The sequence below is a fragment of the Pristiophorus japonicus genome, unplaced genomic scaffold (genome assembly GCF_044704955.1).
Source record: "Pristiophorus japonicus isolate sPriJap1 unplaced genomic scaffold, sPriJap1.hap1 HAP1_SCAFFOLD_803, whole genome shotgun sequence".
Classification (NCBI taxonomy): Eukaryota; Metazoa; Chordata; class Chondrichthyes; family Pristiophoridae; genus Pristiophorus; species Pristiophorus japonicus.
Window position 1 is genome coordinate 68,772 of NW_027254722.1, and position 24,893 is coordinate 93,664.

The 24,893-nt window shown below is 51.6% G+C and overlaps 1 long non-coding RNA gene across 1 annotated transcript; it reads right to left on the reverse strand.

Moving 5' to 3' along the window:
- Positions 1-17,132: 17,132 nt before the first annotated feature.
- LOC139257129 (uncharacterized) lies at positions 17,133-24,629 on the reverse strand. The gene is made up of 3 exons (XR_011592225.1): positions 24,515-24,629; positions 23,779-23,940; positions 17,133-18,509 (listed from the first exon to the last, which is right to left on the reverse strand). It is a non-coding gene; the product is annotated as an uncharacterized lncRNA (long non-coding RNA).
- Between the last annotated feature and the right edge of the window lie 264 nt (positions 24,630-24,893).

The following is a 24,893-nucleotide window of genomic DNA, read 5'->3' on the forward strand; positions in this document are numbered from 1 at the left end:
CCATCACAAGGCGAGAGCAGTACCGTACATGATGAGAGAGAGGGTGGAGATCGAGCTGGACCGGCTGCAACGAGAGGGCATCATTTTGCCGATCGAATTCAACGAGTGGGCCAGTCTGATTGCTCCAGTCCTAAAGGACGACGGCACCATCAGAACCTATGGTGATTACAAAGTAACTATCAATCGTTTCTCCCTGAAGGATCAATACCTGCTACCAAAGGCAGATGACCTATTTGCGACCCTGGCGGGAGGAAAAACATTCACGAAGCTGGACTTGACCTCGGCCTACATGATGCACGAGTTGGAGGAATCATCGAAGGGCCTCACCTGCATCAACACGCACATTTACAATAGATACCCATTTGGGATTCGATCAGCTGTGGCGATATTCCAGAGGATCATGAAAAGTTTACTGAAGTCGGTCCCGCACACCATGGTCTTCCAGGACGACATCTTGGTTACAGGTCGGGACACCGTCGAGCATCTGCAGAACCTGGAGGAGGTTCTTAGTCGACTTAATCGCATGGGGCTCAGATTAAAATGCTCGAAGTGCGTTTTCCTGGTGCCTGAGGTGGAGATCCTGGGGAGAAGAATCACGGCGGACGGCATCAGGCCCACCGATTCGACTGCGGAGGCAATCGAGAACACACCGAGACCACAGAACGTGACAGAGCTGCGGTCGTTTCTAGGACTCCTGAACTACATTGGTAACTTCTTACCGGGTCTTAGCACACTGTTAGAACCACTGCACTCTTTACTGCGTAAAGGAGATGAATGGGTATGGGGTAAAAGCCAAGAAAATGCCTTTGTAAAAGCTAGAAAACTGTTATGCTCAAACAAATTGCTTGTGTCGTACGATCCATGTAAGCGTTTGGTACTAGCATGTGATGCATTGTCATACGGTGTCGGGTGTGTATTGCAACAAGCTAATGAATCTGGGAAATTGCAACTGGTTGCTTATGCATCTAGAGGTCTGTCTAAGGCTGAGAGGGCCGACAGCATGATCGACAAAGAAGCGTTAGCGTGTGTTTATGGGGAAAAGAAAATGCATCAATATCTGTTTGGGCTCAAATTTGAATTGGAAACCGACCATAAGCCACTGATATCCCTCTTTTCTGAAAGTAAAGGGATAAATACGAATGCATCGGCACTCATCCAGAAATGGGCGCTCACATTGTCCGCATGCAACTACGCCATCCGCCAAAGGCCAGGCACAGAAAACTGTGCCGATGCTCTCAGTCGGCTGCTGTTGCCCACCACAGGAGTGGAGATGGCACAGCCCGTAGATTTAGTTATGGTAATGGAAGCATTTGGGAGTGAGCAATCACCTGTCACTGCCCGACAGATTAGAACCTGGATGTGCCAGGACCCATTACTGTCCCTAGTAAAAAACTGTGTGCTCCACGGGAGCTGGTCTAGTGTCCCATTAGAAATGCAGGAAGAAATAAAGCCGTACCAGCGGCGCAAGGATGAACTGTCTATTCAGGCAGACTGCCTTCTATGGGGTAATCGGGTAGTGGTACCAAAAAAGTGCAGGGACACTTTCATTAGTGATCTCCACAGTACCTACCCAGGCATTGTAATGATGAAGGCGATAGCCAGATCCCACGTGTGGTGGCCCGGTATCAATGCAGACTTCGAGTCCTGCGTGCACAAATGTAACACATGTTCACAGTTAAGCAATGCACCCAGGGAGGCGCCACTAAGGTTGTGGTCTTGGCCATCCAAACCATGGTCTCGGGTCCATGTCGACTATGCAGGCTCATTCTTGGGAAAAATGTTCCTAGTGGTTGTAGATGCATACTCCAAATGGATTGAATGTGAGATAATGTCGGCAAGTACGTCCGCTGCCACCACTGAAAGCCTGCGGGCCATGTTTGCCACGTAAGGCCTGTCTGGCGTCCTTGTGAGTGACAATGGGCCGTGCTTCACCAGTGCCGAGTTCAAAGAGTTCATGACCCGTAATGGGCTCAAACATGTCACATCTGCCCCGTTTAAACCAGCATCCAATGGTCAGGCAGAGAGAGCAGTGCAAACAATCAAGCAGAGCTTGAAGAGGGTAACTGAAGGCTCACTGTACTCGCCTATCCCGAGTCCTGCTTAATTACCGCACGAGACCCCACTCGCTCACTGGGGTTCCCCCTGCTGAACTGCTCATGAAAAGGGCACTTAAGACAAGGCTTTCGTTAGTCCACCCTGATCTACACGAACAGATAGAGAGCAGGTGGCTTCAACGGAATACATATCATGATCGCACAAATGTGTCACGCGAAATCGAGATTAATGATCCTGTATTTGTGTTGAACTATGGACAAGGTCCCAAGTGGCTTCCCGGCACTGTCATGGCCAAAGAGGGGAGTAGGGTGTATATCCTCCTGGAGAGTGGCCACTGTTTACTGACCCCTCTTGCTCTCAGCAGAGAGAGCCTGACACAGGGCTGGTCCAGTGAGAACAGGAGCAGTTTGCTCCGTTCGGCCTCATCGCAGTCATTTGTCCCTGACGACTACGAGTGCGGGAACTGTATCCGCCTCCAGCTCCTGATGAACTGCATTGTGGAACTCGAGCTGCGGGTGGATTCACTCTGGAGCATCCACGATGCTGAGAATGACGTGAATAGCACGTTTAGCGAGTTGGTCTTACCGCAGGTAAAGGGTACACAGCCAGATAGGGAATGGAAGACCAACAGGAAGAGCAGTGCAAGGAAGGTAGTGCAGGGGTTCCCTGCGGTCATCCCCCTGCAAAACAGATACACCGCTTTGAGTACTGTTGAGGGGGATGACTCATCAGGGGAGAGCAGCAGCAGCCAGGTTCATGGCACCGTGGCGGGCTCTGCTGCACAGGAGGGCAGGAAAAAGAGTGGGAGAGCGATAGTGATAGTGGATTTTATTGTAAGGGGAATAGATAGGCGTTTCTGTGGCCGCAACCGAGACTCCAGGATGGTATGTTGCTTCCCTGGTGCAAGCGTCGAGGATGTCTCGGAGCGGGTGCAGGACATTGTGAAAAGGGATGGTGAACAGCCAGTTGTCGTGGTGCATATACGTACCAACGATATAAGTAAAAAACAGGATGAGGTCCTACGAGACGAATTTAGGGAGCTAGGAGTTAAATTAAAAAGTAGGACCTCAAAAGTAGTAATCTCGGGATTGCTACCAGTGCCACGTGCTAGTCAGAGTAGGAATCACAGGATAGCGAAGATGAATACGTGGCTTGAGCAGTGGTGCAGAGGGGAGGGATTCAAATTCCTGGGACATTGGAACCGGTTCTGGGGTAGGTGGGACCAGTACAAACCGGACGGTCTGCACCTGGGCAGGACCGGAACCAATGTCCTAGGGGGAGTGTTTGCTAGTGCTGTTTGGGAGGAGTTAAACTAATATGGCAGGGGGATGGGAACCTGTGCATGGAGACAGAGAGGAATAAAATAGAGACAGAAGCAAAAGATAGAAAGGAGAATAGTAAAAGTGGAGGGCAGAGAAACCCAAGGCAAAAAACAAAAAGAGCCACTTTTCAGCAGAATTCAAAAGGGTCAAAGTGTGTTAAAAAGTCAAGCCTAAAGGCTCTGTGCCTCAATGCGAGGAGTATTCGGAATAAGGTGGACGAATTAACTGCGCAGATCGCAGTTAACGGGTATGATGTGATTGGCATCACGTAGACATGGCTCCAGGTTGACCAAGGCTGGGAACTCAACATCCAAGGGTATTCAGCATTTAGGAAGGATAGACAGAAAGGAAAAGGAGGCGGGGTGGCGTTGCTGGTTAAAGAGGAAATTAATGCAATTGTAAGGAAGGACATTAGTTTGGATGATGTGGAATCGGTATGGGTGGAGCTATGGAATACCAAAGGGCAGAAAACGCTAGTGGGAGTTGTGTACAGGCCACCAAATAGTAGTAGTGAGGTTGGGGACAGCGTCAAACAAGAAATAAGGGATGTGTGCAATAAAGGTACAGCAGTAATCATGGGTGACTTTAATCTACATATTAATTGGGCTAACCTAACTGGAAGCAATGCGGTGGAGGAGGATTTCCTGGAGTGTATTAGGGATGGATTTCTAGACCAATATGTCGAGGAACCAACCAGAGAGCTGGCCATCCTAGACTGGGTGATGTGTAATGAGAAGGGACTAATTAGCAATCTTGTTGTGCGAGGCCCCTTGGGGCAGAGTGACCATAATATGGTAGAATTCTTTCTTAAGATGGAGAGTGACAAAGTTAATTCAGAAACTAGGGTCCTGAACCTAAGCAAAGATAACTTTGATGGTATGAGGTACGAATTGGCGAAATTAGACTGGCAAATGATACTTAAAGGGTTGACGGTGGATAGGCAATGGCAAACCTTTAAAGATCATATGGACGAACTTCAACAATTGTCCATCCCTGTCTGGAGTAAAAATAAAATGGGGAAGGTGGCTCAACTGTGGCGAACAAGGGAAATTAAGGATAGTGTTAAATCCAAGGAAGAGGCATACAAATTAGCCAGAAAAAGCTGGAAGACTGGGAGAAATTTAGAATACAGCAGAGGAGGACAAAGGGTTTAATTAAGAGGGGGAAAATAGAGTACAAGAGGAAGCTTGCCGGAAACATAAAAAATGACTGCAAAAGCTTCTATAGATATGTCAAGAGAAAAAGATTTGTGAAGACAAATGTTGGTCCCTTGCAGTCGGACTCGGGTGAATTTATAATGGGGAACAAAGAAATGGCAGACCAATTGAACAAGTACTTTGGTTCTGTCTTCACAAAGGAAGACACAAATAACCTTCCCGATGTACGAGGGGTCCAAAGGTCCAGTGAGAAGGAGGAACTGAAGGAAATCCTTATTAGGCGGGAAATTGTGTACGGGAAATTGATGGGATTGAATGCAGATAAATCCCCAGCGCCTGATAGTCTACATCCCAGAGTACTTAAGGAAGTGGCCCTAGAAATAGTGGATGCATTGGTGATAATTTTTCAACAGTCTATCGACTCTGGATCAGTTCCTATGGACTAATGTAACACCACTTTTTAAAAAAGGAGGGAGAGAGAAAACGGGTAATTATAGACCAGTTAGCCTGACATCAGTAGTGGGGATAATGTTGGAATCAATCATTAAGGATGAAATAGCAGCACATTTGGAAAGCAGTGATAGAATTGGTCCAAGTCAGCATGGATTTATGAAGGGGAAATCATGCTTGATAAATCTTCTGGAATTTTTTGAGGATGTAACTAGTAGAGTGGACAGGGGAGAACCAGTGGATGTGGTGTATTTGGACTTTCAAAAGGCGTTTGACAAGGTCCCACACAAGAGATTGTTGTGCAAAATCAAAGCACATGGTATTTGGGGTAATGTACTGATGTGGATAGAGAACTGGTTGGCAGACAGGAAGCAGAGAGTCAGGATTAACGGGTCCTTTTCAGAATGGCAGGCAGTGACTAGTGGAGTGCCGCAGGGCTCAGTGCTGGGACCCCAGCTTTTTACAATATATATTAATGATTTGGATGATGGAATTGAGTGTAATATCTCCAAGTTTGCAGATGACACTTAACTGGGTGGTGGTGTGAGCTGTGAGGAGGACGCTAAGAGGCTGCAGGGTGACTTGGACAGGTTAGGTGAGTGGGCAAATACATGGCAGATGCAGTATAATGTGGATAAATGTGAGGTTATCCACTTTGGGGGCAAAAACACGAAGGCAGAATATTATCTGAATGGCGGCAGATTAGGAAAAGGGGATGTGCAGTGAGACCTGGGTGTCATGATTCATCAGTCATTGAAGGTTGGCATGCAGGTACAGCAGGTGGTGAAGAAGGCAAATGGTATGTTGGCCTTCATAGCAAGAGGATTTGAGTATAGGAGCAGGGAAGTCTTACTACAGTTGTACAGGGCCTTGGTGAGGCCCCACCTGGAATATTGTGTTCAGTTTTGGTCTCCTAATCTGAGGAAGAACGTTCTTGTCATTGAAGGAGTGCAGCGAAGGTTCACCAGACTGATTCCTGGGATGGCAGGACTGACATATGAGGAGAGACTGGATCAACTGGGCCTGTATTCACTGGAGTTTAGAAGGATGAGAGGGGGTCTCATAGAAACGTATAAGATTCTGACGGGACTGGACAAGTTAGATGTGGGTAGAATGTTCCCGATGTTGGGGAAGTCCAGGACCAGGGGATATGGGGTAAGCCATTTAGGACTGAGATGAGGAGAAACTTCTTCACTCAGAGAGTTGTTAACCTCTGGAATTCCCTACCGCAGAGAGTTGTTGATGCTAGTTCATTGGATATATTCAAGAGGGAGTTAGATATGGCCCTTGCGGCTAAAGGGATCAAGGGGTATGGAGAGAAAGCAGGAACAGGGTACTGAAGGAATGATCAGCCATAATCTTAGTGAATGGTGGTGCAGGCTCGAAGGGCCGGATGGCCTACCCCTGCACCTATTTTCTATGTTTCTATGTTTCTATTTATGTCTCCTACCTGCTCTACTTCCATAAAGTGGACAGAGGGGTCTCCTTTTTGGTTAAGTTTATTCACATGGGCCACCATCTGCCGCAGCTGGGTTGCATTGTGAGGAAGCACATATTGGTTCTGTAGGGGACCCTCAGCCTGACCCACTGTGGGTGGTCTGAATCTACTCTGCCTGATGGGGCACATTGGGGCTGGTCCCGGAGGTTTAGATTCCAGCATTTCACCCTGCCTCTCCACCAGGATCCCCAATGGGGCTGTGGGAGAGGGCCTGTAAGATTCTTCCTCCCTAACCTCCTCCCCACAGCCTGTTTCACTATGCTCCCCGCTCCGCACCTCGGCTGGGCTGATAAGGCGCACCACTCCTGTACTGGGTGCCTTGCTTTCAGCCCAGCCAAGGGCTTTTGCCTCAGCTAGGGCCAGAGCTTCGGTGTTGGGCTGGGTGGGGATTCGAGTCTCGGGCAGAACTTTTGGCACTGGCTAGAACAAGGGCTGCTTTGGCTTCAGCCAGAGCCAGGGTGAGCCGATCAATTTGTTCTTGAAAGGAACAATGATCCACCTCTGCCCTGCTGTGGCATGCCTGAAGCGCAGCCTATAGCTGGAGACTCTTACCCTCTCCCAACCTTCCCTGGTTCTGAGCCTGGGCAAGTTCCTCCTGCAATCCCCTGACGTAACCTTTTCCCTCAGTTACCTGGGACTGAAGGTACTCCCTGTGGTTGTGTAAGGGGTTTTCACAGGGTTGTTGTGCCTTGGGTATCTCTCTCTGGTCTTCTGCCCTCACAGCTTATGCCTGGCCTGTGAGGTACCCTGAGTGCTGCAAGAGCACCCCTGGAGAGACTGTGTCCACAGCTTATGAAGGGGGTTTTGAGACTCGTGCGTCCCCACAGCTTATGCCTAGCCTGTGAGGCACCGTGAGTGTCAAACACTCCTAACCCCTTCTTCCCTAGCCTGTGACACACAGTTGAGCGTTTTCGAGGCGCTCCGAGCTTCCCTTACACGGTTCTGACATAAGACTCACGATCAGGAGATGTAATACAATAGAACTGAGACAAGGTGATTCCAAGAGGAACTTTAGGCTTCCAATTTATTTGACAAGGAGTAACTCAACAAACAGCAATACACCAACAAAACAATCCCCCTAAATCCCACTAAAACGGACCCAACGAAAATCTTTACACCAGTTTAGCAGTACAATGCCCAACCTCCCACCTTTCCTGGCCTAACTGAGTTGGGAGTTCTGGGGACCAGAGGTTATACTCACTACTGTGCCTTCCGCAGTCTGGTGGTTTGTTTCTTCTATCTTCGGTGCCTTCGGACACTGGTTTTCCTTCAGTGTCGAGAGGCTTGCTGGTTGTGGTTGTTGGATGACGAGGACAGGGAAAATCATCACTTCTCTTTCACTACGTCAGAAACCCTTTTTTTTCATAGCCAGATTATCCAGTCCGCCTCTCCTGCTGAAGTCGATTCTTCTCATTGGTGGATTTATTGAATTTGAAAAATGCAGCAGTTTTAGATTGTTTTTTTTTTTCCACTGATAACCTACTCAAGGTTTGAGTGGGTGTTGATTGCATTGGCCTCCTGTAGCCATTGTGCTAGTCTGGCCTGAGCCAGATATTTCTATGCCTGATGAAAAAAGGTGTTGGAATATGTATGTGGCATTGTTTAAATGCTAATGTTTTCAAGGGGCAAGTTTCGAGGGTATACAGTTCCCAGACAATTTGATTAGTTCCAATGTCCAAACTGGCCCTTTTTATATTGACTCCACCCCTTTTCTTGCAGACCCAACATACACCTTTTAAAATCCCAAATTCGATTAAAGTTCGTAGTTTCTTCCATGTGCACTTTAGGATTTCAAACTTTCTGGTAGATAGTTCCAAATTAAATTCCCTTTCCTATGAGTCCAAACACTGCGGGGGGGGTCTCCATTCATTTGTGTCCCAAAGTTTTCCTTCCATCGGTTTCAATTCACAGCACAGACTGATCACACAGCCCTTTTCCTTCTGGGTAAAATGAGGGGGTTTTCGTCCTCCCCTACATAATCCCCCATCTGACACAGTCAGACACCACTCGAGTGTGTCAAAGTTCAGGGTGGTGAGAAAACCCTAGGTCTCCCAAATTGCCCAACTTTCCCCAATTTAACTCTAAACTGATCCCATCGATATATATCGTAATTCCTTTTAACGCGCTACTAAACACAGAAATCCAACAGGTTACAATACACGACAGCAACATACATATATGTACTTAAGGTTACAGCAGTAATTGTACATTGAGTCTCATTTCAGTCTCAAACGTAAAACAAAGAAACCTGCCCTGCTAACTCCCCAGGGGCAATGTATGAAAAACGCAGTCATCCCTGGGAATAACAAAACCGCCTAAGTGTCGCGGTCAAGCTTTGTTTACACAGCTTGAGTGTTTAGCAATGGCTCTCCTGGCTGTGTAGTAGCCTGAGGAACTGCGTTCTTTTTCTTTTTCTCCTCAGCTTACAGCTTGTAACTAGCAGATAAGCTACAATCAGGAGTTGGCCGATTACTAAGGCATGCGATCCCACCCGGATCCATGCAGGTATGTCTGCCCGTATTCCCAAATCCCACCATGCTGGGGGTTTAATCTGGGCAATCTGCCCTGCTAGAATTTCAGTTTTCTGCTCCATGGTGTAAAAATGTTTTTGAGACAAATCCACTGCCTGGAGGAGGGCTGTAAGTTTCTCAGTTAGTGGGGCAATGGGATAGCCAAAACTGGGCGACATATTATTGTAGATGGCTGAGGTTGTTTTGTACCGTGAGGTGAATCGTGGAAGGTTCAGGGATGGGTGTGATTCTGGTGTGTGCCACTTGAACTTCTGCCCTGGGTTTAAAGCAAAAGCTGCTGTACAGTATTGGACACCACCTTCCCGGTCCGTGTTCATACCGTTGGGCACTTGTGGTGACACAATATGTCCCATCGCCTACATATGCTACCTGTGGAGGCATGTGGTTAGGGGCCATTACCTCCATTGTGCAATTGATGGGCTCTGCCCCAGCAGTGCTGAACCCGCATTGTGGCCTTGCAAAAGTCTTCAAGTGGTGGGGGGCACAGGATTACCTGTGCTCCCCTGCTCCGACAACCCGAGAGGTCTGTACCTGTCACAGTGTGCTCCCACATTATGACATAAGGTGGGACCTCTTGGAATCGAACATGCACCCCTCCACGAATGACTCCCACATTCTCCACTCGGTACAGGGGTGCTGGTCGTGGGGACGCCCCCATCACGGGCATCCTGACCACCACACTCATGGTGGTATGATTTGACTTTCCACAGTCCACCGGTACCGGGTAGGCTTCCGACGCTACACGAAGTTGGCAAGGACTCAAAACATTATCATAAGGGTGCAGTGCTGCTAAGTGCTGGTTGCTGATCCAGGAGGGGACCTGTCCCTGTCTCAGATCCTCGAGGTTACTCCGTCCCTCTCCCAGCAACCAGGCCCCATAGAGCACGCACACTTCATTTTGGGCGGCTTGATCGGAGGCGTTTCTACCCTCCCGAATCAAGGCGTTTACAGCCCTGGCCTGTGCCTCCAATTGAGAGATAATCTCCTTTGTGTGAATCATCATTGCCACCTCTTCGTGGAGCGCGGATCCCACTACGGTATTCTCGTCCCCCAGGACTTTGCGCAGCTGATTCTTTAACCCATTTATCTGGAGGGCCAGCTGCATGTTATCCAAACTGTTTATGTCGGACGCCCCGGTGTTAAACCCCGTGAAAATATCATTTAAAGTGCCACGCCTCTGCCTGCCCTGTTCGGCCCTATCCCACTGTTTATACAAGTCTGCCACTCTCACTCTGGAAGTGGCCACAGTGATCTCCGGGCAGGGGATGGAGGCCTCTCCGTAGGTAAAGTCCTTATGGTTGGAGTACTTGGTGGAGTTCGATCCCAACCACCCAGGCCATTTCCCCTCGTGGGAGTAGGTGATCCGGCCATCCGCCGCCGGAGTCCCTTCTCCTGTGGTCACTGTCGGCGCTCTGCCCCCGGAGCATCCGAAAACTAGGGAGTCCTCGGTGTCCCCTCGGTGCCCGGTGCTGATCCTTAGCGATACCAGCATCACTAAGGTCCAGTAGGAAGGTGTTGACATCTGAAAGGCAAGAAGAACATGGCCTTGCCTTGAGAGACCTCTCCAGGCTCGGCCCACTTACATGTTCCAAACACAAAATTGCTGTACCCAACCGTCACTGCCTTACCTAAACACATATACTCACAACACAAAGTAACAAAACAGGAAGGGAAAATATACACACCGCCACCCGTCCCCGGGTGGCCAGGCTATATCCTGTCACTGTACAGGCGTCGTCGACCACTCGGCTGACCGTACCCTGGGGACCAGGATGCCCTCCGCTGAGGGGCTCATATGGTCCCCCTTAATGAGTCTTGTGCTGCCCTCCAAGGCCCTCCCGAGCCCCGGATCGGTCTGGAGCGGGAGGCTAAGTAAACAGGGGACCACAGCGCCCTGGGCTGTGGCACTCTGTTACTCCTCCTTACTGTCGGTGCAGAGTCCCACGTTATGGGCTGCAATGCCATCTCCTCCAACTCTTGGGCTAGCTGCAGCTGATCCACCATGGGAGGTTCAGCTTCCCCTTGAACCTTGCTAATGGTAGAGCCTTTCTCCCTACTTCTGTTCGTGGGCTGCGAACCTCTACCCAGTGGTGGGATAGCCTTACAGGAGCAGTGAACCAACCCCGGCTGTAGAGCTTCGAGGCCCGCTGCCTCCTCCGGAGCCTCCAAATCCACCGGGGCCTGTTCTTCTCCCAGTGCCTGATTCCCTTCCCTTGCTCATCCCCTCTGTTTTTTTACCTCTTTTGGGGTCAAACAATTTACACTGATTAACGTGATACCACTTCACCCGGCGAGGCAGTCGAACACAGACCATAGGGCTAGCCTTGTCGACTATGCTGTATGGTCCCATATATAATGCTTCAAAAACCCCGACCCGAGCATAGTTCCTCACCATGACCTGGTCCCCTATCTCCCATTCGTGGTGTTTGCTGGGTTCTAGCAGCAATCGGTTGCTCTGATGCTGTCTGCCCATGTTACTAGCAGCCTACCAGTGAATTTGTTTGAGGTGTTCAAACAGGTTCCTGACAAACCGGTCCCAGTTCACCTCTCGGAGCTGCCCTTCGGTGAGAACCGGCGCCAACACATGCACTGGGGTTCTCATGATCCGGCCCGTCATCAGCTCATGGGGTGAGTACCCTGTGCTCTTTGACTGACTGGCCCGGATTCCCATGAGGACCAACGGTAAGACCTCCACCCACTTGTTCGGTGAGTCTCCCGTCTCCTTGCGCAGCCTTTCCTTAAAGGTCCGGTTCAGGCGTTCTACGGGGCCTGAGGACTGAGGGTTGTAGGCGACATGCAATTTGACTCTTATCCCCAGCACCTTTAGGGTGGCCTGCATCACCTGGCCGGTGAAGTGGCTTCCCCGGTCGGACTCCACGATTTGAGGTAGACCCCACCGAGAGAACACCTCCCTCACCAGGATTTTTGCAGTCCCCACCACGGTAGCTGTTCGGCAAGGGAAGGCTTCCACCCACTTGGAAAACACATCCACCAGGACGAGGCAGTATTTATAACCTCCCTGGGCGGCAGGTAGGGGTCCGATGTAGTCGATCTGGATCGACTGCCATGGTCCTTCTACCCGCCTGACGTGTCCCATAGACGCCTTCCTTTTCTGAGGGTCTGGGTTGTTTGCAGCGCAAACCAGATAGCCCGCACAGAAGTTGCAGACATCTTCCCGGAGGTCTGGCCACCACCCTGCCTTTTCTACCCGTTGCCAGGTAGATTCCGGCCCAGGGTGAACCGCACCTGGACCCTCATGGGCCAGCTGAAGGAATTCCCTCCGGTGTTGTGGCGGCACTACCCATTTGTCCCCTTTAAACAACATGCCTTCCCGCACAGCAATATCTACAGCACTGTATGGGCCCTCCGCCTTTTCCCCCCTTTTTATAGCAGCCAAGGCCTTCAGGATCGGTTCCTGCATCTGGACTACTTTAAGGTCCGGGGCCGCAGCCGCCCCTACGCTCCCTTGTGTCCCTGGCTTGCTTCTTGCTGCTGCTATCCTGCCTGCCTCGTATGGGTCCCATAGGCGACCTGTATGAGCACCTTCCCTTGCCAGCAGGTCTGTCTGCTGGTTACCTTCCCCCCGTGGCTCAGTTTTGGATTGGGCCTTTACCTTATGGATATATACATCCCTGGTTTCTCCCATTGCAGCCACGATCTTTTCTAGCAGGGGTTTGGTCACAAGGGGCTTCCCATCCGCAGAGGTGTACCCCCGGCGTGACCAAATCGCCAGATACTCTGTACACGAATTGCAAGTGAACATGCTGTCCGAGCAAATCGTGTATGGGGTAGGGAATTCCTCGGGGTGTGTGACCACATACATCACCGCCGAGAGTTCCGCCTGCTGGGCACTCAGGGTGCATGGGAGTTTAAGAGCCAAGGCAATTCCTGCCTTGGGATCCCAAACTCCGCAGCCCGTGAGTCTTGTACCCGCGGACACTGAACTGGAGCCATCAACGTAGATCTCGCGGCCTGTGGGGTGTATCCCTGCCCGAAATCCAAAGTTAATGTCCCATACTCCCTCCACAGAGCATCGATGCGGCTGCCCTGAATAGATTAAATTTGCTGCGAGCCTGGGCTCGCAGAGGCCCTTGACCTTTAAAGTCATTTTGGAGAGGAGGAGGGTCCAGCGAGTGATTCTAGCACTGCTCACTGTCCCGTCCTTAATCCTCCCATCCAACAGCATCTGCGTCGGTGTATGATGGGTGAGGAGTGTAATGGGGGATATTCCAGTAAAGATCTGAGCTCTCTTTACTGCCCAGTGGGTGGCAAGCAAGTGCCTCTCACAATTGGAGTATCCCTTTTCTACCTCCGTGAGGACCCTGGAGGAGTACACCACTGGTCTCAGCTGACCGTTTCGCTCCTGGAGCAACACTGCACTTAAGCTGTCACCACTGGCTGCCACCTCCAGGAAGAATTCCTCCCCCCATCAATTGCCCCTCGGGCTGGTGCTACCTGCAGGTCTCTCTTAAGACGGACAAATGCTGCCTCACAGCCCTCGTCCCATTCCCACTCGACCCCCTTGTGTAGGAGTCTGAGCAGAGGGGCGGCAGTTGCTGCATAGTCCTCGATGAAGTCCCTACGGTAGCCAGTGATTCCCAGGAAAGACCTTACCCCCGACACATCCCTAGGGACAGGGAGTTCCTGCACTGCCTTTCTTCTAGCCTCATCAATAGCCCTTTCTCCTGCCCTTATCGTCAGGCCCAGGAATTTTACTTCTCCTAGACCTATCTGGGCTTTCTTGGGGTTAACTTTAAAACCCCCTTCCTTCAGTAAGACCAGCAGTTCGGCCAGCAGTAGACCGTGTTCCTCACTGCTATCTGTGAACAACAACAGGTCGTCCACATACTGGACCAGCTGGTGTGGCTGGCTGAAGCCTTTTAAGCAGTTCGCCATGCATTGGTGAAAGATGCTGGGACTATTATGAAAGCCCTGTGGGAGGCAGCTCCACGTATACTGCTGTTCCCGGAAGGTGAAGGCAAACTTGTACTGGTCTTCCCTCCGTACAGGGATAGACCAGAACCCGTTGGATATGTCCAACACTGTGAACATCGTTGCGGATGCAGGGATTTCCCCTATCAGATCTGCAACCGCCGCTACTATGGGGGCACAAGCTGGGATGTTTTTATTGAGCACCCTATAATCCACCGTAGCCCTCCAAGAATTGTCCGGTTTCCTAACCGGCCAAAGCGGGGAGTTGACATGGGTGGCTATGGGTCTCAAAACACCCTGCTCGACAAGCGAGCTTAAAGCTGTCTCCAAGTCTGCTTCTGCCTCTCGGGGAAAGCCAGACTGCTTTTGCGGGCAGGACATGGGATCCCCATCTATTCTAACCTCCACTCCTGTGACTCTCCCACAATCGTGTTTATGGGTGGCAAATGCTGCAAGATTTGCTTGCACATAGGCCCGGTACTCGGCCGGGGTGTTACCGACCAGAACCTCCAGGTCGTAACCCCCTTTTGGCTTCATTGTACACAGAGTCCCTTTTCCCTGTTTCTTATCAATAACCATGACTTCTCCCTCTGCTCCTGTGCCCACTGTGCCCCATAGACAGTGATTCCTCAAGACTTCTAGGATCTGGCGAGCGATGATAAAATCAGCCCCCAAGATCCCTTTTCCTACCTGCTCCCAGTTCATCAGGACGCACTTCCATTGTGTTTGGAGTGCTCCTAAACGAACTGCAAGCGGGACTGAGAAAAACCCAGCCTTCTCATTTCCTGTGAACCCAACTAGTTGATACGGCACTCCGTTTGATAGAGGTGAGGTTGCGGGGTCCTCCGAATGGACTATCGGCTGGAAGCACCAGTGTCCAAAAGGTAAGTACCCAATACACCCTCAACCTCCATCTTGACCCAGGGTCGTCCCCAGGGGTCGTATTCTAGTGGGCACAGGTACACAGGCTGGGTCTGGGCTAGTCATGGCCTCTGTACTGGCAGGTTGCTGGTGCTTCCCTGCCTGTTGCCGTGGCTACCTTCCCAGTCCCCTCCAGCGCTGTCCTCACTGCAGCTACTATCTCGTCAAGGGATGTTGAGGAGCTCGCTCCACTTCCCCCACTCTGGGCGGCTCCTGAAGGACTTCTCCCCTCCTATCTCTTTACTGGGCTCCTGCAATCCCTTTTAAAATGCCCAGCTTTCCCGCACCCGTAGCACACTCCCTCCTTATCAGACGAGCGGCCACCCTCCTGGTGCCATTCCCTTTTGGGAATCGAGTTGGATTTTACTTCATTTACCGACCTTTGGAGATTTTCTCCTCCTCCCCTCCTCCATTCCGTTGGACCAGTGCCAGTTGCCTGACCACTGCTTCCTCGGTGAGGTTGGGGTCCCGGGAATCGAACCACAGTTCTGCCCTGGCCTTGAGCCGGGGCAAGCAGTTTGCCACCAGCATCCTCAGCCAGCGGCCAGTCTGTACCGCGGAAAGATTCGCCCGGTCGAGGAGCTCCCCACAGGCTGCATGGTATACCACCCACAGCCTGTCCGCAAACACCTGCGGGGTTTCCCCTGCGAGCTGCCTTGTCCTTTCGACCCGTTCGAAAGGACTGCCGTCATCGAAGCCCATAGCCTCAAGAATGGCCCTCTGGACCTCAGTAAATGTGCGCTGCCCACTCCTGCATTCTGCCGGTAGGGCCTGGTACAATTTGCTATCCAGAGAGAAGAGCAGCAGCTTGGCTGTCTCTTCCTCGTCGCACCCATTAATTTCCCCTGCCTGCATCACCTCCATGAAGTGGATAGATGGGTCCCCGCTGCGAGTGAGTTTGGCCAATTGTCCACCATGGCCCTGAGTGATTGAACTCCATGGGGAATAATAAAATCGTTCTCCAGCGCTCCCCGACCTTGGCCACCTTCCTGTGGAGGACCGTACTTGCGCTGCCTGACCGGGCACATCCGCCCTGGTTCAGGATCTTTCTGCGCTGGTCCCTCTACCTCCGGCTGTCCCACCATACCCGGTGCAGCAGACAGTGCCTGGTCGCCTGATCCAGCCCTTAACTGACCCTCGGCTGGAGCCTCACATCCCTGCTGCCGAGCGGGACACATTGGTCCTGCCCCCAGCCCTGGGTGTGCTACTACCTGCGTGCCCCGCTCCTCCTGGTACCCCACCGGACAAACCTCCGGTGCCTCAGGAAGTGGTCGGGCGCCTCTTGCCTTTGGATTCTCCTCTACCCCCCAATACTCTCCTTTGTCCCCTGTGGACCCTCCAGGTCCTATCAGGGCGACCATCCCCTTTGCCTGGGATAGAGTGTGGGTGAGAGTTTTCATGCTCTCCTGGCAGGGACCGTGATCTGCAAACTCACTGCTACTGGCCACTTTATAGGCTGCCTGTACGTCTTTTAATTTATTCTCTAGTTTCCAAATTAACTGGGTGTACCGAGAGTTCTGTTCCCGGAGGGACCCCTCACTACCCTTGGCCTCAGTGACCTGACACTGAAGATAGTCCCGGCTATTTCGGAAGGTCTCCTCCAACTGCCGGTTCCTTTGCTGCTCCCCAGCTAATTCGGCCAGCAGGTTGTCCCAACCGCAGCCCGGATAGCAGAGAGCTCCTCTGATTTCTGAAGACTCTGTTCCAAGTCCTTCACCCGCTGGTCGAGCTTTCGGACTTGGCGGGTGAAGCAGATAAGCCAGATGGCCTTTTCCACCCTGCGGTTGTGGTCCTTCCCTGCTGTTCACTGAGCAGCAGCATCCACTGGGCGCTCTGCCCGAGTGAGGGCTTGCACCCAAGGTTTGGTGAGGTTCACCTTGCCCAAAATGTATGAGGAAATTCTCTCCTCTATTTTAATTTCCTCTCTTATCACCTCATCTGTTATATTAACATTTCCTGTTTGCTTGTGTACTGCCGCGGTCACCATGTTTTGTAAGGGGTTCTCGGGGAGTGCTGTTGTGCCTTGGGTGTCTCTCTCTGGGCTTCTGCCCTCACAGCTTATGCCTGGCCTGTGAGGTACCCTGAGTGCTGCAAGAGCACCCCTGGAGAGACTGTGTCCACAGCTTATGAAGGGGGTTTTGAGACTCCTGCGTCCCCACAGCTTATGCCTAGCCTGTGAGGCACCTGTGAGTGTCAAACACTCCTAACCCCTTCTTCCCTAGCCAGTGACACACAGTGAGCATTTTCGAGGCGCTCCTAGCTTCCCTTACACTGTTCTGACATAAGACTCACGATCGGGAGATGTAATACAATAGAACTGAGACAAGGTGATTCCAGGAGGAACTTAGGATTCCAATTTATTTGACAAGGTGTATCTCAACAATCAGCAATACACCAACAAAACAATCTCCCTCAATCCCACTAAACGGACACAACGAAAATTTTTACACAAGTTTAGCAGTACAATGCCCAACCTCCCACCATTCCTGGCCTAACTGAGTTGGGAGTTCTGGGGACCAGAGGTTATACTCACTACTGTGCCTTTTGCAGTCCGGTGGTTTGTTTCTTCTATCTTTGGTGTCTTCGGACACTGTTTTTACTTCAGTATCGAGAGGCTTCCTGGTTGTTGGATCACGAGAGCAGAGCAGAACACACACTGGGTCAGAAACCCCTTTTTATAGCCAGATTATCCAGTCCGCCTCCCGTGCTGAAATCGATCCTTCCCGTTGATGGGCTTTGCGATTTTGAAAAATGCAGCAGTTTTAGATTATTGCGGGTTTTTTCCACTGATGTTAACCTACTCAAGGTTTGAGTAGGTGTTGATTGTGTTGGCCTCCTGTAGCCATTGTGTAGGCCCTTGGTTTGTTTTGGGCTCCCTAGTTTTCTGAAGGTCTGCATAATTTCCCTCCACAGTGTAAACATGGGGAAGACAATAGCCCGATAATGGTGATGAGTCAGTCCCACAGTTTTCGAGCAAGTGCTCTCCCATTGGCTTGAAAGCCCCATGCTTCGGGCTGACTCTGTCCCACCATTGGCCCTCCAGTGTCCTCCCCCGTCCAATCAGTGCTCTGCCAAGGTCAAACCGTCTCGGTTTCAATTCACATTGCGGCACAGACAGATCCCACAGCTCTTTTCCTTCTGGGTAAAATGAGGGGGTTTTCGTCCTCCCCTACAAATGGGAGGGAAGCTGGCGCCCAGCCCTCCAATCAGTGGGTAGATAAAGGGCGCTCTCGTGGACAGGTGGGCCGGGACCCTGGAGGCAAGCAAGTTGGGTTGTGCTGGAAGTATTTTGCTCTTATCTCCAGTGTCCATTCCCATTACTGAGGCAAGTCTCTCACATTTCTTCCATTTTTCTATTTTTTAAGAAACCCGTTTACACCCCAGCCGCACAAATGTGGATCTTTAGTTCCTTTCTTCGTTGTTTTATATTTTTACATATGTAGATTATACATATAGAGAAAGGGGTTGCAGTTGGTTCTCGTCCGTCCATAGAAGCCTGAATCCAAAAAACACTTTACTTACCAAGATAAATCCTGGAAAAGCCACTGGCTGAGTAGTCGGTCCCGAGGTTGTCTGCGCTGGAACCGACTGCTGCCAATGAAACAAAGCAGTTGTGCAGCTGGTACTTGTCCATCCGTAGAAGCTGAAATCAAAAACACTTTACTCACCAAGATAAATCCCGATGAATTTCACTGCAGTAGTAAGGACATGACGTTCAATCGCTCCGCCCACCACATGGCAATGGAGGTCTGTGCACATGCACAAGGGGTATCTGACACTATTCCAATCATACAGGGGAGCAGGGCGGAGACTACTGACAGAAAACCAATGGGGAAACGAGGACTATGTGACAAACCAACTTGTGGACCCCTGACCCAGCCCATGTGACCCCAGCAGCCAATCACAGGAGGCAGTAACGTCATCCCTGCTTCAAGTTCAACATAACAGAAATGACCTTCCTTCTGTGTATATTATTTTTCTAAAATCGCTGCAGACACATCCAGTCACAAACCCAGGCCACACAACATTCTTTTACCGTTTTGCTCGATGTTATTGTCCATGCCAGGGTCAGAATGATGAGCAGGGAAATGAACCAATGAGCGGACAGTTTGTTTTACAAACTCGCCAATCGGAGGGGAGCTGGCGGTTAGCAACATCTTTTGACCATTTCGTGGGAATTTACAATTTGCACACGCGCAAATATTTTTGGAAATATCACATTTTGCCTATTTTTACACCTGTGTGGAAGTTTTGGCAATCTTGTGCATTCAGAAATGTGGCACGGGTGATGATGTAAGGAACTGGAAGTGGGCATTGTGCAGCTTCCGGCTCATTGGCAGCAGTCACTCTGCTACAGGGGTTTTATCCCCCGGATATTGTTCGATATACCAGAACCTTTAAATGAAGCAAACATTCAGGACCCAGCTCAAGTAGAAGCCGACACAATCTACTGGGAAGCATCAGCTCCTTATTTGTCCCCGTGCAGCACTGTGCTGTCCATACAGTGCTGGTTTTACAACTTGCTGCGGAGCCTCGGGGGGAGGGGGTGTGGTGTAAAATGTCCGCCCTGACTTTTGGGGGTGCGCTGCTTCTTTAAATTTCAGCACGTGCAGTTTTCCCGTCAAAGGCTGGGGACCGCTCCAGAGCGCTGCACAGCCACACAGATTAACAGGACCATTGGTGGGGTGTGGGGTCTGACCGAACCTGAAATCTGGGAGCTCACCGGGAATGTTCCCAGAACAACATTCCAGTGTTTCTGTTGGCACAGTGGTCTGCTGCCTTATGTTTGGGAGCTTTAAGAGGCCATGGGGATTCAAGGGAGGCAGACGAGTAAATCTGAGAGCTGGCATTGATCTGAAATGCTGCCAGCTCAGCTGTACCTGCAATAGAGTCTCCTACACTGCACGGCTGATGGGGATACTGTGTGTGGTGATGGGGACACTGTGTGTGGTGATGGTGATACTGTGTGTGGTGATGGGGACAGTGTGTGTGGTGATGGGGGCACTGTATGTGGTGATGGGGCCACTGTGTGTGGTGATGGGGACACTGTGTGTGGTGATGGGGGCACTGTGTGTAGTGATGGGGACACTGTGTGTGGTGATGGGGATACTGTGTGTGGTGATGGGGACACTGTGTGTGGTGATGGGGATACTTACTGTGTGTGGTGATGGGGATACTTACTGTGTGTGGTGATGGGGACACTGTGTGTAGTGATGGGGATACTGTGTGTGGTGATGGGGACACTGTATGTGGTGATGGGGACACTGTGTGTGGTGATGGGGGCACTGTATGTGGTGATGGGGACACTGTGTGTGGTGATGGGGACATTGTGTGTGGTGATGGGGGCACTGTGTGTAGTGATGGGGACACTGTGTGTGGTGATGGGGGCACTGTATGTGGTGATGGGGACACTGTGTGTGGTGATGGGGATACTGTGTGTAGTGATGGGGATACTGTGTGTGGTGATGGGGACACTGTGTGTGGTGATGGGGATACTTACTGTGTGTGGTGATGGGGATACTTACTGTGTGTGGTGATGGGGACACTGTGTGTAGTGATGGGGATACTGTGTGTGGTGATGGGGACACTGTATGTGGTGATGGGGACACTGTGTGTGGTGATGGGGGCACTGTATGTGGTGATGGGGACACTGTGTGTGGTGATGGGGATACTGTGTGTGGTGATGGGGATACTTACTGTGTGTGATGATAGGGACACTGTGTGTGGTGATGGGGACACTGTGTGTGGTGATGGGGACACTGTGTGTGGTGATGGGGATACTGTGTGTGGTGATGGGGACACTGTATGTGGTGATGGGGACACTGTGTGTGGTGATGGTGATACTGTGTGTGGTGATGGGGACACTGTGTGGTGATGGGGGCACTGTGTGAGTGATGGGGACACTGTGTGTGGTGATGGGGATACTGTGTGTGGTGATGGGGACACTGTGTGTGGTGATGGGGGCACTGTATGTGGTGATGGGGACACTGTGTGGTGATGGGGACACTGTGTGGTGATGGGGGCACTGTATGTGGTGATGGGGACACTGTGTGTGGTGATGGGGATACTGTGTGTAGTGATGGGGACACTGTGTGTGGTGATGGGGGCACTGTATGTGGTGATGGGGACACTGTGTGTGGTGATGGGGATACTGTGTGTGGTGATGGGGATACTTACTGTGTGTGATGATAGGGACACTGTGTGTGGTGATGGGGACACTGTGTGTGGTGATGGGGACACTGCGTATGGTGATGGGGACACTGTGTGTGGTGATGGGGACAGTATGTGTGGTGATGGGGATATGTGTGTGGTGATGGGGACACTGTGTGTGGTGATGGGGACACTGTGTGTGGTGATGGGGACACTGTGTGTGGTGATGGGGACACTGTGTGTGGTGATGGGGACACTGTGTGTAGTGATGGGGACACTGTGTGTGGTGATGGGGACACTGTGTGTGGTGATGGGGACACTGTGTGTGGTGATGGGGACACTGTGTGTGGTGATGGGGACACTGTGTGTGGTGATGGGGACACTGTGTGTGGTGATGGGGACACTGTGTGTGGTGATGGGGACACTGTGTGGTGATGGGGACACTGTGTGTGCTGATGGGGACACTGTGTGTGGTGATGGGGACACTGTGTGTGGTGATGGGGACACTGTGTGGTGATGGGGACACTGTGTGTGGTGATGGGGACACTGTGTGTGGTGATGGGGACACTGTGTGGTGATGGGGACACTGTGTGGTGATGGGGATACTGTGTGTGGTGATGGGGACACCGTGTGTGGTGATGGGGACACTGTGTGGTGATGGGGACACTGTGTGTGGTGATGGGGACACTGTGTGTGGTGATGGGGACACTGTGTGGTGATGGGGACACTGTGTGTGGTGATGGGGACACTGTGTGTGGTGATGGGGACACTGTGTGTGGTGATGGGGACACTGTGTGTGGTGATGGGGACACTGTGTGGTGATGGGGACACTGTGTGTGGTGATGGGGACACTGTGTGTGGTGATGGGGACACTGTGTGTGGTGATGGGGACACTGTGTGGTGATGGGGATACTGTGTGTGGTGATGGGGACACCGTGTGTGGTGATGGGGACACTGTGTGTGGTGATGGGGACACTGTGTGTAGTGATGGGGACACTGTGTGTGGTGATGGGGACACTGTGTGTGGTGATGGGGACACTGTATGTGGTGATGGGGACACTGTGTGTGGTGATGGGGACACCTTGTGGTGATGGGGACACTGTGTGTGGTTGATTGCAGCTGGTAATTGAGGCTTTCGGGGAGTTCCTTTTGTAGCCAAGATCGAGGGTTGATTGAGCACAGGCCCTCGGCTCGATCCAAAGCAGTTTCAGCGTCGGAGGGACCCGGCCGACACTTGTGCAAACGGCACTGACAAACTGCACCGACATTTGTGCAAATGTTTTCACCCGGGCGCACGGAGTGACATTGCGAACAGGTAGCCGCGCATGCACAGAACGCCTCTGTGTCCATTGGCAACAGTATCTCCGATTAATCAAAGTGGCTTTCCCCACTCACTGCCCCTCCCCCACTCACTGCCCCTCCCCCACTCACCCCTCCCCCACTCACCCCTCCCCCACACATCCCTCCCCCACTCACCCCTTCCCCACTCACCCCTCCCCCACACATCCCTCCCCCACTCACCCCTCCGCCATTCACCGCCCCTCCCACACGCACCACCCCTCCCCCACTCACTGCCCCTTCCCAACTCACTGCCCCTCCCCCACTCACCCCTCCCCCACTCACCCCTCCCCCACTCACCCCTCCCCCACTCACCCCTCACCCACTCACCCCTCCCCCACACATCCCTCCCCCACTCATCCCTCCCCTATTCACTGCCCCTCCCACACGCACCACCCCTCCCCCACTCACCACCCCTCACTCAATCACTGCCCCTCCCTCACTCACCGCCCCTTCCTCACTCACCCCTCCCCCATTCGCCACCCCTCCCTCACTCACCACCCCTCCCCCACTCACCCCTCCCACACGCACCGCCCCTCCCTCACTCACCCCTCCCCCATTCACCACCCCTCCCTCACTCACCACCCCTCTCCCACTCACCCCTCCCACACGCACCGCCCCTCCACCACTCACCACCCCTCCCTCACTCACCACCACAACCTCTGGTGGCCAATCTGATCACATATGTTTCCCTCTGGTGGGGTGAGGTTAAAATTAACCCCTTCCCATAAAAGATGAGTTGCCATTAAGGAAGTGCATCTCTTTAAATTTGGGCTGCAGACAACTTTCTGGCCTTCCACGTTACACCAGCTATTGTCACAACCCCAGAACGATGTCAGGATCTTATGGTAATTATTGAAATGTGCTGTCACTGCAAACTGTGGACAATCGGCTCAATGCCCCTTTAACCAGCTTTGCTCTAACAGCTCACCGTTCCCTCCCCCACTTCATCAGTGTCACAAAATGGCCGACTGCAGAGTGCAGGATACGGGGAAATGAATCAACATTTACACAGAGCTGGAGATTGCATTTGGGGCAATAACTTTTGAAGCAGGAAAAATGTATTGCCAGGCGAAAATGATTTGCTGCTCCTTCAGCTTTAGTGCTCCAAGAGGGAAGTGGAACACTAAAACAAGTGCTACCTCTTCCCTTCGAGAGCGAAAGTGTGTGAGAGGTGTGGGAGCGGCCGAGTGCTGAGCAATGTTCAGTGCAGCACTGCCATCTTTACAGGCCCCTTCCCTCACTTACAGGGCCGGGCCAATGATGGGTTCCATCAATATTGATGCTGTGTCTGTCGGGACACGGGATCTGTGCTATGCACATAGCAGCCTCAAGCACTCTCAGAGATTGCAGAGCTGAGAAATCGCAGGTTCACAAGAAATCAGGAGGCACCAGTCTGAGGAGAGATATGAAGTTTGCCTTACCTGACCACCACTGCCTTTAAATATCGCTCCCCAAGCGACCGGCCGAGGTGACAATGCCTCCTGCAGCTGCTGTGGTTGAGGCCCGGTGATGTTGCAGGGTGCGGGAGCGAGTATCACATCCAGGGCACTGACAGGGCGCTGCTCACCGGATAACGGCACAATCTACTGGGCGCAAGAGGGCGAGGCATTAAGTGTTAGCGCCAGCGCAAAACCGCCAGGGAATTTCACAGGCTTCGGTGAAATCGCCTCGCTCGGCCGGTAACCCCTTAGTGCCCCGTTACCGCCCTCACAGGTGCTAATGGGAGGTGCAAACCAGGCGAATTTTACCGCCATAGAATTTACAGCACAGAAACGGGCCATTCAGCCCATCAGATGCCGGTGTTTATGCTCCGTACAGTGACTGCAATGAGAGCGAGATCAGGCGGGGTGTGAAACCAGCGCGGCACCAGATCCCCTCAGTTTTCCGACGGGCGGCTTAGATTAGAATTGCCCCCCACCCCCCACAATGCATCTCAGGTCTGTGCTTAAACCCAGCCAGCCTCAAACAGCCTGCAGTCCTTATATGGGCTCTCAACCTTGGCCCTACAACAGCCTCCACATTATAACTGAGGAGCTTGTCACATGACATCACAGTGATAACCATGGCAACCCAGAGGGAGGTGGGTTTCACCAGCAGCTGAAGTGCAGATGCTGAAAAGCTCTCGACAGGTAAGGGGCAGGTTGGTTCAAAGCTTACCAAAGTCTTGAGAATCTCTGGAGATCAGTTGTTCATGCAACTCAGTTTTGAATCTCATCAGGATCTGTGGAGCTTAGAACCATCTGTTTCCGGAACTCAGTTTGTAAATTGATCCGAATCTGTGGAGATCAAAAAGGGTTTGTTCACAGAATTCAGTTCTTAAATTTCATCAAATTATAACCGAAGAGATAATTCTTCTTCAGAATATCAGGGAAAAGTCTTCAAGGAGACAAACAATGACTTCAGGCTGTGAGTAAACTAAAGAAGGAATCCTTAAAATTAAGGAAAATGCAAAGATGTTCCATAAATAGATTAAGAGTAAGAGGGTAACTAAAGAAAGGGTCGGGCCTATTAGAAACCATGAGGGTAATCTTTGTGT